The following is a 15,857-nucleotide window of genomic DNA, read 5'->3' as shown; positions in this document are numbered from 1 at the left end:
TTAATTAAGAATAACTATTAATAAAAAGACTGCAACTAGTTAGGTTTGTTTAACAAGTGATAGGCCTATATGTTTAACTTATTGTCTGTCACATTAAAGCAGGTCTATTACGTGATATGCAGAGATGTGATATTACAAGTTTTATTCTCGGATATCATTTTGTGTACAAATATTTTGCAATAATCAAAATGTATTAATATGTAGCCTATAATCAAAATGTATTATGTTTTGACAGTTCTGTTCTCTCTCTGATAAACTGATGAAGAAACGAAAAAGCTCAGCGCAAGTATATTTACGAGTTATCCGTTGCTGTCGTTAATTTACGCACGTATTTACATGGCCTATATAGATGCATGTGCTTTTCTTCTTCTTCTTCTCTGAACATATTTAAGAACCTTAGATCTTGCTCATTAACTTTTTTTAACAGAGGAATTGTGGGTGGAAACCGAGGATTATTATAAACTGTTATCCATGTTTAGTGTGAGTTCAACATGCATGATTTCCTGAAAATTGTGCAAATTAGAGTCCTAAAGAAATAATTCGTAAAAATATATATATATTTATGTTGGCCCATTTTTTACTTAGCCTTGTGTCTTTTGAAACTGTGTGATGTTGTTTATTAAGTCACAGGTATTGAACACCAGTGATGGTTAACTGATTGTTTTACAAACCAACACAGATCAATCTTAACTAGAATTTGAGTGCATTTCAGGTCATAATCTGTTGAACTAGGCTAAAAATTCCACCAATATGTTCAGAAGGTTGCATCACACTAAAATTAATGAAATCTCAGAGAGAGTAATGACTTTGAAATGATCAATATATATTAAGATATGCATCAAGTGTCCCTTTTTGTCTCTGATAAACGGTAAAGAGAAAGATAATTTGAGCATATGAGCATTTTGCACTGACAAATCAACCAGATATGATCCAAGGATCAAAATCTTTGCTTATGTAACCTTGCACTTGCACAAACTCCTTAAACTAACTGGTGTAGAGGTATTTTGTAGGCTTGAGTATGACAAACCTGTGGATCCCAAAAGGAGCTGGCAGATGTGACTGTTCCCAAATTTGCTGATGGCAAAGCAATGGAGGCACAGGAAATAAATCATCACTAACTGCAACAAAAACTGCAACATCACAACTTTAACATAACTCCAGGATGGAGCAGGTGCTCCCAACATTAAACACCATAGCATCTTCTTTACCATAAAAAGTTCTCTAATTTCTAATCCTCAAATGTTTTATGTGTGTCCCTATGAACATATATCATCACCATGGCTGCACTGAGAGCAGAAGACTGCAATGCTCTTGAAAATTTTAGCAGGACTGTAGACTTGGAGAGTTACTGCTGCATTTATTATCCTTACTGTACACTCTAAAAAACACTGGGTTGTTTCAACCCATGTTTGGGTCAAACATGGACCAACCCAACTGTTGGTTTAAATTACCCTTGGCTCTGCAGTTGGGTTTGTCCATATTTTCTGCAAAAGTGTAAAAAGTGAATATAAAAAATTTCATTATTTACTTTCCCCAATGATACTCCAAACACTTTGTTCCATGGAACACAAAAAGTGAACTTTGAATTCTTTAAAGGTTTTGCAGTCAGCTGTGTGAAGATCGAAAAAGCCCTTAAGAGAGTTGAAGTAAAAGTTTTTTTCAGTATTTTTCATTACTTTTAAAGAACACTGCTGCTAACTCCAATACTCATTAAAACAGTGATTGTCATGGATGGAGAGTGTCCATTTTAAATTAAGAAAGCCTTGGTGAGCAAGTACAGCACCACTGAAGGGAGATAATATTGGAAACACTGTAATGTTGATTTCACTTGGCTTAATCAACTGATAAATTGTTATAACTTTTACTTCTAATCTGGTCTTTTCGATCTTCACACAGCTGCAAAACCGCTAAAGAATTCAAAATTCACTTTTTGTGTTCCATGGAAGAGTCACACGTTTAGAGTGACTTTAGGGAAAGTAAATAATGAAAAACATTTTGGGGGCACTTTTTTATATACACTTTTTACACTTTTGCACATATGGACAAACTCAAACGTTGGTTTAAATTAACCTAGAATTTAGGTTAATTTAAACCAACGGTTGGGTTTGACCATATTTTACCCAAACATGGATTGAAACAATCCAGGATTTTTTAAATCTGAGGATCAATGCTTTTATACTTTTGCACTGTGGAAAAAAATTATAATAATAACTTTATGTCTTTTTGTGGTTAAGGGGAAAAGTTGGCACACCACAGCTCCAAAAATAGAAAAATATTTATTTCATGTTCTCACCGCACAGTTGACGTTTCGAGCCCAATGGCTCTTCATCAGAAGTGGGAAAAGTTGGCAATAAACCAATTAACCAAGAATGGGACACATTAAAAAAAAAGAATTATGAACCTAACAAAATCAACCTATGCAAATAATTATTCCAAATTATTTACCTAAATAAATACAAACTGAACTAAACTTAAAACAAAAAACTTTTCTACATTGTTTTGGATGAGATAGAACAAACTGAAAAGGAGAGTGTGATTTTAAGTTCTATTATCTTGAGCCAGTTGAATGTGAATATTGATATGTTTTGAAACATGCTGCTTTGAAACGATGTGTATTGTGAAAAGCGCTATACAAACAAATGTGAATTGACTTGAATATGTTACATTTGAATAGCAAATTATTGCAATAACCTCAAAGCAGGAATCTATCCTATTTACTTTCAGAAACAGAAAGTGCCTTATTCGACAAGTTTTAACACACTTAAGGAATTGGATTGGGTTTACAGGAGCATTAGCACAAAAAAAAAAGAAAATTCTGTCACCATTTTTTTAACTCTTTTTGTTCATACAATGAAAGTTAATGGGATCCAAAACAACACTGGACCCAACTGACTTTCATTGTATGAACAAAAATCGACAACTGAGATATTTTTCAAAATATATGTTCCACAGAAGAAAGAAAGTCAAACATTGGTGCATTTCCCAAAAGCATTGTTATCAACTATGGTCGCAAGTTCTGTCATTACCAACTTACAGTATAGTTCAATGATTTGGTTTCATTTGCTGCAACTATAGTTCCAATGAACATTTGCAAACAGCATCGCAACCTTGTGTGGTTGGAACTAAAACTACTCTCGACCTGTGGTTAGAACCATGTTAATATGAACACAATAAGCAAGCTAACACATTCAGTGCATTCTATATCGTTTATCCCATTAAAATATATACATTTCAATCTATTTATTTTAGAGTATCAACAATCAGCACCGTTTTTGAAGAGTGTGCATGTGCATAAATACGTAAGGGAACCCCTGAGCAAGACGTAGAGCTAGGGAACCCAGGATGAATCAAACATCAAATAAAACAAAACGACAAGAACCAAAAAGTGAAGTAGGCCTCATGCCATGCGCGGTAGAGTAGCAGTAATCTGGCATTAATTGCAATCTGGAATCGATTAATTAGCAGAAGATATTACTCCACCACCTGCATGTGAAGTCATTAGTCCTAAATTGTTGAACCAGCATGGTTCAAACGATGGAGGTGCAACCATGTTACTGGTTTGGGGAATCAGTTGTGACTAGTTCATTTCTCCAACGATACATCATACTATGGTAGTCAAGCAGCGAGTTATGTTGTATGGCAAACGCACCCCAGGTTTGGAATGCCATGAGGGTGAGTAAATGCTGACAGGATTTTCATTTTTGGGTGAACTATCTCTTTAAGTTAAAATTCTCTCATAAAATAAGATACATTGTTCTAAAATAAAACACACATTTTTAAACTATAGGGCCACCCACAACCTCTTTCACACATAACTCTTACTACCCTTTGTCTTCAGTCAAACTCAGGACCTTATTTCCACTCTTGTACCCCCCCTCTCCCCCTCAACCAAACAGCCCACCTCTGCGCGTGTCAAATCGAATCTCCACCACAGCGCCTACTACACCCGCTGTGTCCATGTATAATACGTCATAGACACAGGGAGTGTGCGATGACGGATTACTGAATTAGACGAATAATGACACCTGACACTTCTGTTACCGCTCCCTGAGCTGCAACAGCCAGCGCCGCAGCGCCGGTAAATAAAGACCAGAGATGAGGAAATACAGAGAGAGATGAACAAGGAGGGGGAACAGCAGGGAGATGAATGGAGAGAGCAAATGGAGGTGCGTAGGCCTATATACAAAGAGAGATGGAAGGGAAACCGAAGACAAAGAGAAAAAGAAACTCGACAAGTCAGCTAGATGAATGTACGAGGGCATTTTTGTTTGCAATCTGCTTTGTTTCACAATAGTTCTCAATGGCGTACCTCTGTTTTCAAAACCAATAAACCCACGAAAAGAGAGGCTGTGTATTGGCATCAACACAACTTGAGTTGCATGTGATGTAGTGTGTGGCCTGACCTATAGTGAGTGCCCCGAGACCTTGGACTGAAGTTGCTTAGATATGAATGAAACTATCTGCAAGGAACATAATATTCATATTATTAAAGGGATAGTTCCCCCCAAAAATTTTAATATTGTTTTTTCTGTGGAACATAGAAGAAGATATTTTGAAAAATGTGTCCTGTTTTTGTCCATATAATGAAAGTCAAAGGGGTCATAAACAACACTGAACCACTTTGACTTACATTGTACAGAGAGCGAAAAAAACACTAACACCTTTATCAAAATATTGTCTTAAGTGTTCAGCAGAGGAAAGAAAATCATACAGATTTGGAACAACATTATAAATGATGTCAGAATTTTCATTATTGGGTGAATTGCCCCTATAATGCTATATCAGAATAATATAGAAAAATAGATGTTGTAAGATATATACATTTAAAACACTTGGATTGGTCTGAGCATCATGCGGCCTACAAAAATAATTACACAATAATACAAACAGTTTTAACAATCTGTCACTGTCATTCATACAATTATGTGTATGAAAATTACAAAATAAGTTTTCCATGGCTTCTACAGGTTTAGGGCAAGGTGACACCCACATAACATCTAGAGTATGTGTTTGAGAGAGAGACAGAAACAGAGAAAGTGGGGAGCCAGAAAGAAATATTGACAAAGCCTAGATATACACATAAGTCATTGAGTGTGGCCTGCCTGGCTCTTGTATTTTATAGCTACGCTCTGTGCTGGCGGAACAAGATGACAGCTGAGTTCCTTCAACGGAAAATATGGTGCCTCTCTTGTTTTCTCCGTCTCCCTTCATCGTTCCTGTTTTCTGTCTATCCCTCTTTATATTACTCTGTCACCTCACAATTTTGTTATCTCCCCCTCCTCCTTGTTTTTTGCTTTCTCTTCATGGTTGCCCTCTGTTCTCTTGCCATGCATGTTATCTTTGTCATCCTTATTGATGCACATTCTTCTTTCTCTTTAACTCAATGTGTCTATTTTTTGCTCTCTGCCATTTCATCTATTTGTTCTTCAGGTTCCTCTGTTTTACGTTTGTCTCATTTATCTCTTCTGATCACTGAACATGTAATATAAAATATACAAAAAAGTTTGAGGTCGGTAATATTTGTTTTATGTTTCTTATGCTTACCAAGACTGCATTTATTTGATCAAAAATACAGTAAAAATTTAGTTTTTGCCTTTTATTAGAAAAGGACAGTTGCTAGACATATTGTAACTTGTAGGCTATAATGGGAGGTGGAACTTGTAGCTTCACATCTCTTAATATTCTGTGTACCCCTACCTGTCTAACATTTGATATGAAATATAGAAGCAACAAAATATTCAAATATAGAAACTTCAAATGCATATTAAATGCATATGAATAAACTCGTACCTTTATGCCTTATTTTATTCATCCTCATTTCTTTTGCCTGTTCCTCACCACTTCCCTCTCACACTCTCTACATTCCAGCCACCCCTCCCTCCTTCTTCCGCAGCCCGAGCACAGAGCCCCAAGTGTCGGAATCAATTAAGAGTGAGCGCCGTCGCGCCCGTTCCTTCACGGAGGTAAATATTAAACTGCAAGGAACGGCAGGCAGAGAGAGGGAGAGAAAAAGAGAGATAGAGGAGGGGAGAGCGAGCCCTCCGTCCCTAATCCGCCGCATCGATCAGCCGGGGATGAGGGTAATATATTATTTTGACAAGATACGATCCTCCGACGCGCACCGCTATCCCCGGCGATCGATTTCTTTTTCTCTCTCCCTTTTTCCTTTTTCTTTTTTCCCTTCAGCAGTAGGGACACTGCATGCGCACCTCTGTTTTGTTGTTAGTCGCTGTGTGTGCAAGTGTGACTGAGCGAAACAGTGTGAAGCCAACAATGGTTGAGGAAACGCCTGGAGAAAACTTCTCATGTGAGCGGCACAATCTCAGCGTCTCGACAAAACGATAGCAGACGTGAAGTCTTAATAATGTCTTTACGGTGTCGTCTAAGGAACATACATTTCAAAGTGATCACCCAGTTTCTTGGTCGTCAAAACAGGGCAAAGCCATTCACTTGTGATATAAGCAGAAGAGTATTAAATGACAAAACTTCCAAAATAAAGGAGCTTTTCCCACCAGAGATTTCCATATTTTGGAGCCGAGTCGCCTGGGTGATGCTGACCAATTGTAAAGTTAAGTGTCTGGCCCCTCCGGTCCCCTGTGCTCTTTTGCCTTCCCTCCATATCGCTTTGTAAACTGTGTCTAAATGCTAAATTCCCAGATCAATTTTTTTCATTCAACCTCTCCCCCCCATCCCTTTGTGCCCGCTGCCCCCTGCCTCCGCCTCCGAAGTGTATTGAAGTTCACTGTCTCTTTGCAAACGCAGTCTGCAGCGTTCTCGCAAGTGTGTGTGTGTGAACAAGCACACTGAGATTTAGAAATCTGTAAAGGCAGGTAAATGCAGAAATATCTTATAAATCAGCTTGTTTCATAATTTCAACCACTGCTCGGCAGGCCGCTCTGCCTCACAGAGAACTCAGGCACCAGTCTCAATCTTTCGTTCACTCTCTCCCGTTTTTATTGTGCCATTTTCTGCCACTTCGGCTGCTGTGAGGGAGTCAGTAATGCAGTCACTGTCCCTCTGCAGCCCCCTGCTGTGTGTGCAAGTGACTTGGCCTGTAAGGAGAGGGGGGAGACGCGGGGTCAAGGTGAGCTCTAATACACTATTGATCCGCCCCAATTGAAAACCTGATGGAAATTTTACCCCCCTCCCCTTTTCTCCTTCCCATCTGTGTATCTCTGTCTTTCCCTTGTCTTTCTTTTTTTTCTGTCTCCCTAGTGAACAACTTCTTCTGTGCTTCCTCCTTTTTTGCAAATTAGATCCTACCCAGAGGCTGTCTTTGTGGCATCTTTTTCTCTCATGTTGTCCCCCTTCTTCTTCTTTGTCCCCTTTTACATTTTACATTTTAGAGACATCTAACCCAGTTCCTTGTTTTTTTTGTTTTGTTTTTCATTCAAAAAGAGACTCTCACAAAGAGACCTTCTTGTTTGTCTATTTGAAGAATTGCATGTAGTCTTTGAATGCCTTTAAACTTGAGTGAGTATATATGTGTGTGATTGAGTCTATAAGAGCACACACACACACACACACACACACATTGACACACCGTGAGCAGTGTGGCAGTATGGTCACCAGTGCAGTGTATTAAATGCCACTGTGGGTTTGGCCTCAGGGCTGCACAGCGATCCCTCAGCAGGAAGAGCCAGTCGATAGCACTCCATCCTGGTCAACAATGAACAACGCTCCACAAAATCTATGTCAACACTTTTGTATTTTCACTTTGGGTAAACTGGAAAATGAGACGGAGTTCATCAAAAATATCTCTCTCTTTCTTTGTCTAATGTTACTAATGTGGACCACAGATGCAAATTATCTTTATACACTGTAAAAAAGAATGTTGTTCCATCTTAAAAAAGTAAGTGTTTGTGCTGCCTTAATTTTTTTAGGTTTAGTCAACTTAAATATCCAAGTTGTCATTAAGTACAACTTTACATTTCAAGCTGACTAAACTTACATTTTTAAGGCAGCACAAATACTTACTTTTTTAAAGATGAAACAACAATTTAGCTAACTCTGGCACAACATCTGTGTTGTGCATGGTCCCTGTTAAATAAAAGAAATAAAATGCAATATGGTGCAACCCATAATAGATATTTCAGGGTTGGGCAATATTCAGAATTGAAGAACTGGCTCCCTTTCAATTAAGAGTGTGAATTTGACTGAATCGGTCACAAGCAGTAAGTTGAATTGAAAATGACAGGAAGAGGAATCTATCTATCTATCTATCTATCTATCTATCTATCTATCTATCTATCTATCTATCTATCTATCTATCTATCTATCTATCATCCATCTATCTAGGCTTATAAACCTTCAAACTTCAAAGCTTTTTTCAAAACTTTCAAATGAGGCCATGTCAAGTCAACATTTAAAGTTTGCCTTAATAAAACTTGAATTTCAAGTTAAAAATGTGTTCTTTGAATTTCAGTTCACTTGAATTCGGATGCAATTCTGCATCCTGTTTGCTGCCTCAACTCAAATTCAGCAACATAATTGAAAATGCACTCTCAATTCAATTTTGAATGGCGCATAATCCTGACATATGTAAACGAGCCTTAAAGTCACAGAAAGCCTTAATGATTCTGTTCCCCCAACAATGGGTGGTCAATTTAAAGACTAAATTAGATCTGAACATGTTTATATATTTTCTTTTTAAATCACAGGACTCTGAATCTGAATTTCACTCTTCATTCAGCATCTCTCTGCTTTGACCTTTCCCTGCTTGCATAGTTGTTAATTACTTTGTAGAACAGACTTGTGTGATAAAACTGTCTCTTTGAGTGCATGCAAGAGCTTCCAGGTGTGATTTATGTTCTGTTGTGTATCTGTCAGGTGGTAGCGCTATCTGTACCACAATCTCCCCATGGACGCAGAAACATTACACATGTGGTGAGGCCCTGTGTCGACCTGCAGCCCGTGATACACATCTGTAACATCAATGACAATGATGCACACTAAGGATGAGGAATGAGACAATGCTGGACAGAAAGACTGAAGCATTGGGGACAATAATCAAGGTTGTTCTGTGTCTTATTCCTTACTCCTTACACAGCTTGTATGTGCTAAAGATCCAAATAAACCCAAAACAATCACATTTTCTCTTTCTCTTTTTATCTCGCTCTCTCTTTCTCAGTCTCTCTCTCACAGAGTCTTAGCTTAATTGCTTTTAAACCGGATTAATGACTGACCGGGGACATGTTGCCTTAATCTCCGCTCTTGTAAAGCTGCTGTTTCTCAGCTGTGCCTTCTCCCTTTCCTGTCCTCATCCATCCTCTCAACCCACTTACTCTTCGTCTCCCTCTCCCGCACTTTACCTCAGTCACCATCAGTCTCCCCGTCCGTCTATTGCTCCGTCTTTCCCAAGCACAGTTTCTGCTTCTTCTGTACATTATAACTCAATCCTGTTATGCCATTAGTCTTTCTGTCTCGCTTATTGTCTTCGCTGATACATTCTTATCTTTTCCTTTCATCTCTAGCTCTGTCCGAGTTATGAGCTCACTTACTCATAAGTGCACACACACTCAAACCCCTCTGCTGTGTGTGTGTACGCTGTAGTCGTGATGCATGGCCAGTCGTGGAGTCTTGTATTAGCACATGTCGATGGGAGACTGTCATTGCCTCCTAAGTGTTTTGGCAATACGGGATCTGCTGTCATGCCAGTGCAACTAATCTCAATCGAATTACATTGAGCTGGTATTGAGATGGTGAGAGAGGACAAGAGTAGGAGGCTGTGTACTTGACTAAGCTCCTCTCATGGCCAACAAGTGTGTTTTCTAGAGTCCTTCATATGAAAAATAATAAAAAGCTATACCTTTTCTCTAAAGTGAGGTTCATTGAAATTGCCATATTCTCACGCACATGTCATTTCAAACCTGTTTGACTGTTTTCTACAGAACACAACAGAAGATATATTGAAGAATGTTTCAACTGAATTATCCCTGAAGGGTGATCGTGCTTTCTCTGTCGCTGGTCCTAGATTGTGGAATAATCTGCCATTGGATGTTAGATCTTCCTTGACTCTTAATGTTTTTAAGGACCGCTTAAAATCGTATCTGTACTCTTTGGCATTTTAGTACATGGATGTTTTTATGTTTTGTCTTATTGTTCTGTTGCTTTTTATTGCAATGTACAGCACTACTACGGTGGTAGTCTGTAAGGTGCTAGGCTATATAAATAAATAAACGAAACAAACTGATTTTGTCCATATATTGAAAGTCAGTGGGGTCCAAAACAACATTGGACCACAATGACTTATTATATGGGCCAATGATTGATTATATGGACCAAAAACATTTTTCACAATTTCTTTTTTTGTGCAGGTTTAGAACGTTATGAAATGAGTAAATTATGACGCAATTTTCATTTCATGGTGAATTATCCCTTTAAATAACCAAGGCTAAATAACTAAATAGAATTTAGTTTGGCTTTGTTTCTCTCTACACTCTCCTATCTGTTCCAAAAGCCTAAAATGTCTAACTTCTGAACTCTTTTATTTAACCTACACCCTCTCGTCTACATTAGTCTCTGCAACTTTCTCTCAAGCGTACTGTCTCTTTCTCTCTCACAGACATTTCTATCTCCTCTTCTCCCCTGGCAGTTGCCGTCAGGATTAAACAGTTATCTCGTAGGCCCTCTATCGCCCCTAAATACTGCGGATGATAAGACTCACTTGGATTTGTCAAATTGGGCACCATCGATTAAATGACCTTTCCTTACTCTCAGGCTCCCAGGCACTCTCCACACCATAGACAAGCCAGATAGAGAGATAGATGGATATATATATTGCTGTTATTATTGTGTACACGTTTGTAGCAACCAGGGGTGCACGGGAGGTGGACGAGATAGGAGGGATGAACACAGTGGGGAGGGAGAAGGGACAGAGCAGGAACAGGGAGGAAAGGAGAGAAATACCTTTGCTTTTCAAAGTAGTATAAAAACTAAAAAAGTGTTAGCCTAAAGAACACAAAACGTGTATCTAAATTAACTATAAATTAATAAATGTGTCTTTACAATATGTTAATGGTTACAAACACAAGATGAAAGCACAATAAAGATACAAAATACTGCATAACCATTTCAGCATTTAACTTGTGAGACATATTTGAAATATTTTTTTAAATGACTTTCACTGCAGGTGACAATATATTTCAGTGCTTACAAATGGAATAACAGATGCTTGGAAATAAGCGTGCTTACCAAAGCCTTATGTTTGGCAACCTGTTGTGAACAAATTCATGATGCGGGTGAATATGAATGATGTGTTTCTCACCGCAGTGGGGTTGGCTAAACAGCGCGTCGCTCGAGCAACATTTACGAAGCAGAATATGTGCGAGATGCAAAATGATGCGAGAGCAGCGAGACCCGTGTGTGTTTGTTTTCGGAGCTGAACTTACCGGCACTCCCAAGTGGCCTCGCCTCAGACGGAAACCAAGGGCCGGAGCCGGCACCGTGGCTGCTGGCTGTAAGATGGACCGAAAATCTCTGGGCTTTATCTGATCCACTTCGAAGAGCAAAGATTGTGCCGTTCCGTGCAGTAGGCTATAATTGATGCGCTGAAACGGAAAAATAATTTGTTGATAAAAAAAAAAAAAAAAAGTTTACAAAACGTGTTTTTACTCATTTTCTACTCTTCTTTTATTGATAAATTAGGCTATTCTTCTTAAACAAGCATAGAAGGATATGTTAAACAGCGTCATTACATTAATCACTTAGTGTAGCAGGCTATGTGCCAGCAAAGAGCTGGAAAGCTTTCCTTCCGAGAATTTCCTGAGTAAGATGTCTGTGTAATTTTGTTCTGCAAATTTTATTCAATTCGTAGGCTATAGCTACATTTCTTTACACCTTAAAACACATGTTATCGAACATTTCGGATAAAAAAAGCTGTTGGGTAATATGCAGGGTAAAACTGTGAATAGGCAAACGAGTAAAAAGTAATTAGGCCACATGGTTATATTTACTAATAACATAGGCTACTCGCAGTTTCCTAAGTAGCCTAATTGTCATATAATTATCCCATTGAGTAGCCTAATTTTACAAAGCGACAATGGCCAGAAGTCCGTTGCAGTAACCGCATTCTGCTAAAATAGGTCTAAAAATGCGAAAATGGCACATGAAGTTTAACGTTAGACAATAATAGAATTATAATTTTTTTACGCTTTAAATTTTTTTATTATTATTATATAAAACTCAATATTGAGTTAGTTTTTGAGTCAGAGAATCAGTGCGTTTATAACAGCAGCGCTCATTTCATTCTAAATAAAAAATGCAATCTTAAGACCATTCTAACATGGATCAGAAGATAGCCTAAAAAATGTAAGCCTATAAAATGTGTTGAATTATATTTTTTCCCCCAAACTAAAGAGTGTTTTTTAAAACAAGTTTCAGCCGTGACTTGTAAACAGTGAAGCTTCACAAAAAAAAAAAAATACGGACACATTTTTCACGACGTTATACATTATAAAGTTTTAGTTTTCTATATGAATGTTTACAAAATGCAAAATAGCCTAGGCCTACTTTAAAATGTTTTAATTGAATGAAGCTAATTAATTATTTATTTTTAAAATGCTGGCAAATGTTAGAATAGCCTATTAGTTCTATATCACGATAACGATAGCCTATCATCATTATGCCTATTATTAACAATCATGTCAGACACATTCTTACATTTACATATTATCATTATCTTCTACAGTAGGCTATGTCTTCTTTCAAGTATAATGGAGCATATGACTTAAAACAAAGTTGGCCAGGTGAGCAGTTTCGGTAACGCGGACTAAGCAAAGGCAGTGCTGGGGTGGAGGGAGGGGGGAGTAACTGAGTGATGTGGAGAGGAGAGATATCCCCAAATGCCATTTAATGTCGGAAATATTTCCTACAAATATTGACAGAGAGATAGACGCAGGAGGGAGACGCAGAGGAACGGCTCAGGCGGGCAAGTGATTGAATTAATGGATGTTCTGGATATTGTCCAAAATCGTGGACTGACATCCTGCGGTTAATTACTTTGATTGAAATCAAATAATGTGAAAACACGTAAAGAATGCATTGAACTCGGAAGATGCAATAGGCCCTACATGTTCAAGGACTAAGGCAAGGGTACAGCCTCAAAATGACAATGAGGGATATTTACACCAAGTGACAAACAAAATCACTCCTGTGGAAAATCCCCGTGATTCTCAATCAGGTCTTTAAATAGTCTTCACTTTCTTTTTTTCCCTCTCCAATTATTTTTGCGAACTAAATATAACAGTAATAATAATTATAATATTATTATTATTATTATTATAGCCTATAGTCCACAAAAATATGACGTATAGCCTAGTTCACAAAACATTGCACACAAAAATTACTTATCAAAATGTAAATATTACTCTGCCACAATAGGTAAATGCATAGCCTACTTTCAAAGTTAATATTTTAATCAAACTTTAAATTTAACAAATTAAACACATTTCCAAAATAATCCACGAACCATTTCTAAATAAAAAGTATGCTAAATATTATTCCCAACGAAAGCTAATTTTAATAAATTGTAGTCTATTTAATAAGTTATTATAAAAATCCGCTGTTTACAATCACTATAACAAAAACTTTTTTTTTTTTTTTTTCGTTTCTATTTAAACCCAAAGTGAAAAAAAAAAAAAAAAAAAAAAAAAAAAAAAAATATTTGAACCATCACCGAAATGTTTTTACAGTGCATCTTGCATACAAGTCATATTCAAAGCATTTCTATGATTTTCTTCAACACTTTCAAGATTTAGTACAGTGCTGGAACTCTTCAAATGGTCACAAACGAACTTTCGAGATGAGCCGAGTCAGGGCTGAAAAGTAAACGAAAAAGAGCAAAAACAAAACCCGAGCACCCGAGTTTTCAGAACTCGCAAGGTTTTAGTGAATAATTTAACAAATCCAAACAAAATATTTCGGTTGATTTAAAAATATATCTATGGATAGATCAATAGGAGGTGCATCTGAAATGGTTAAAGCTAAATATCTGTTTATTGATTTATAAACACTTATCAAAAAAATGTTGCAAGTAATAATTGATGAGATATATATCTACTGTGCTAACATATGCATCAAAGATCGGCCGTGGTAGACATTTTTATGCAACGAACTAACCGAATTATGGATCAAATACAGCCTCGGTCTATTCTCTTAAATATGTTGTAACGGGTACACATTGAACAGAATGTTTTAAAGTTTTGCTGCAGCTGAATTTTGGTGCAGGTGCAAAAAAAAAAAAAGAAAGAAAAAAAAAGAAAAAGTTTCCAAGTCCCATATTTCTGACAATGTTAGGCCTAAACCTAAATTATCCACACAAAGGATATTCAACATTAAACGTAACATGACTAATAGGGCTATTATAAATAAAATAACATTTAAGCATACTCATTCAATTAATATTTCAGTAATAATTAATATTCTAGGCTTCCATTTCCAAAACTCCAAAATTACCCAGAACATAAGAATTCAAAACCGGCAACTAAACGAAAAATGTATCGAAATAAATATGAGTAGAAAGTGAATTTTGTCCTCCTCTTGCAAGCATTTGACCAGTGGCCAACATGACAAGAATGAATGAATGGAGCAGCACACGTTATGCACTTGTGAGAGTAAATTGAGCTTGGTCATTTGGCAGATCGAAGGGATACACACACACCCGGCGCTTAGTCCACATTAAACGTCTCTAGTTGCCGTGAGAGTGACTGTTTAATTGACTGATTGATAGTGTGGCGTGTAGGTGAGGGCTCAACGAACAGCGTTAACAAATAGAGACACTTAACAGCTAATCCGACGTGGCACGAACCGCACGAGCGAGGCTGTTTGCGAGTGTGCACGCGGATGTCAGCGCTTTTCAAAATTACACAAAACTCAAAGGATTTGTCATAGTTTCCTTATAATGTATATTGTATTTCCTTATACTGTAATTTAATAAGATTGTACGAAAACACATATTTGGGTTAATAAATGAACCAGAAACGTACTTTTAAATATTTACAATAGGCCTGATAATACTAAAAATAATTAAAACTTAAAAAATAAATAAAACGCATCATTTTTTTTAAACAACAAAAAAGTTCAAATTCCACTTTGTGAAATCATCTTGTCATCATAAATGTTTTTATAAAACAGTGCAGATGACGTACCTCAGCCTTTTCTGATCGTGTTCTCCAACCGTCCAAAGTAGAAACTATCTAACCCGTGTGCGCTTTCACTCTCCTGGTGTGTGATCCGGGGGCGCGCGGAGCCGGGATCCGTGGAAGCACCTCTACACTAATAACCACGACCGAGGGAACTGAATGAGAGGGAGGGAGGGCGCTGAGGAGGTGTGCATCTCTCGGTAAGTAGTTAATTAGTAAATCCCCATTCGCTGTGCCTCGGGTCGGTTTGTTTTCCCCGGTCGACAAGCCGAGAGGAAAGAGAATTTGAAGTAGGATTCGACCCGTTTCCGCTCCTCTGTCTCGTATATGAAGTGCGTGTGTGTATGTGTGTGTGTGTGTGTGTGTTGTCCTCCCTCCCTCCCTCTCTCTCTCTCTCTCTCTCTCTCTCTCTCTCTCTCTCATTCTTTTCGCCAGAAAATCCACTTTACTCTCGTCCCAACATTCTCGCATACGAAATTGGCCCTTTCGCGATTCTCCAGATAGTGTTCATTTTGCTTCTGGACCTTATGTCCAATGTCAAAGCTACAACTTTCATCTTAACATTCAGCCACATGCACTAAAATACTTCATGTATCACACTCCCATTAGCCTACCACCATTAAAAGACAGTGATTTACTTTCAGTTCGTAAAATGTAGCCTATTAAAAACAACAACAACAAAAATGATTATTTCATCAACTCCTCAAGTCAAGCTGC

General features: G+C 37.6%; 1 protein-coding gene across 1 annotated transcript in view; it reads right to left on the bottom strand.

The window, feature by feature from the left end:
* The window catches only part of erfl1 (Ets2 repressor factor like 1), a 33,122-nt gene extending 17,872 nt beyond the window's left edge, over positions 1–15,250 (bottom strand). The window contains exons 1-2 of the mRNA XM_082148847.1: positions 15,147–15,250; positions 11,391–11,549 (exon numbers count right to left, since the gene is read on the bottom strand). The gene's annotated coding sequence lies outside the window, so the exon portion shown is untranslated. The remainder of the gene's footprint in view (positions 1–11,390; positions 11,550–15,146) is intronic.
* Positions 15,251–15,857: the final 607 nt, after the last annotated feature.

The sequence above is a fragment of the Leuciscus leuciscus genome, assembly GCF_965113295.1.
Source record: "Leuciscus leuciscus genome assembly, chromosome: 20".
NCBI classification, from domain to species: Eukaryota; Metazoa; Chordata; class Actinopteri; order Cypriniformes; family Leuciscidae; genus Leuciscus; species Leuciscus leuciscus.
Note: the sequence above shows the minus strand (reverse complement) of the source record. Positions and strands in the feature narration are given on the sequence as shown.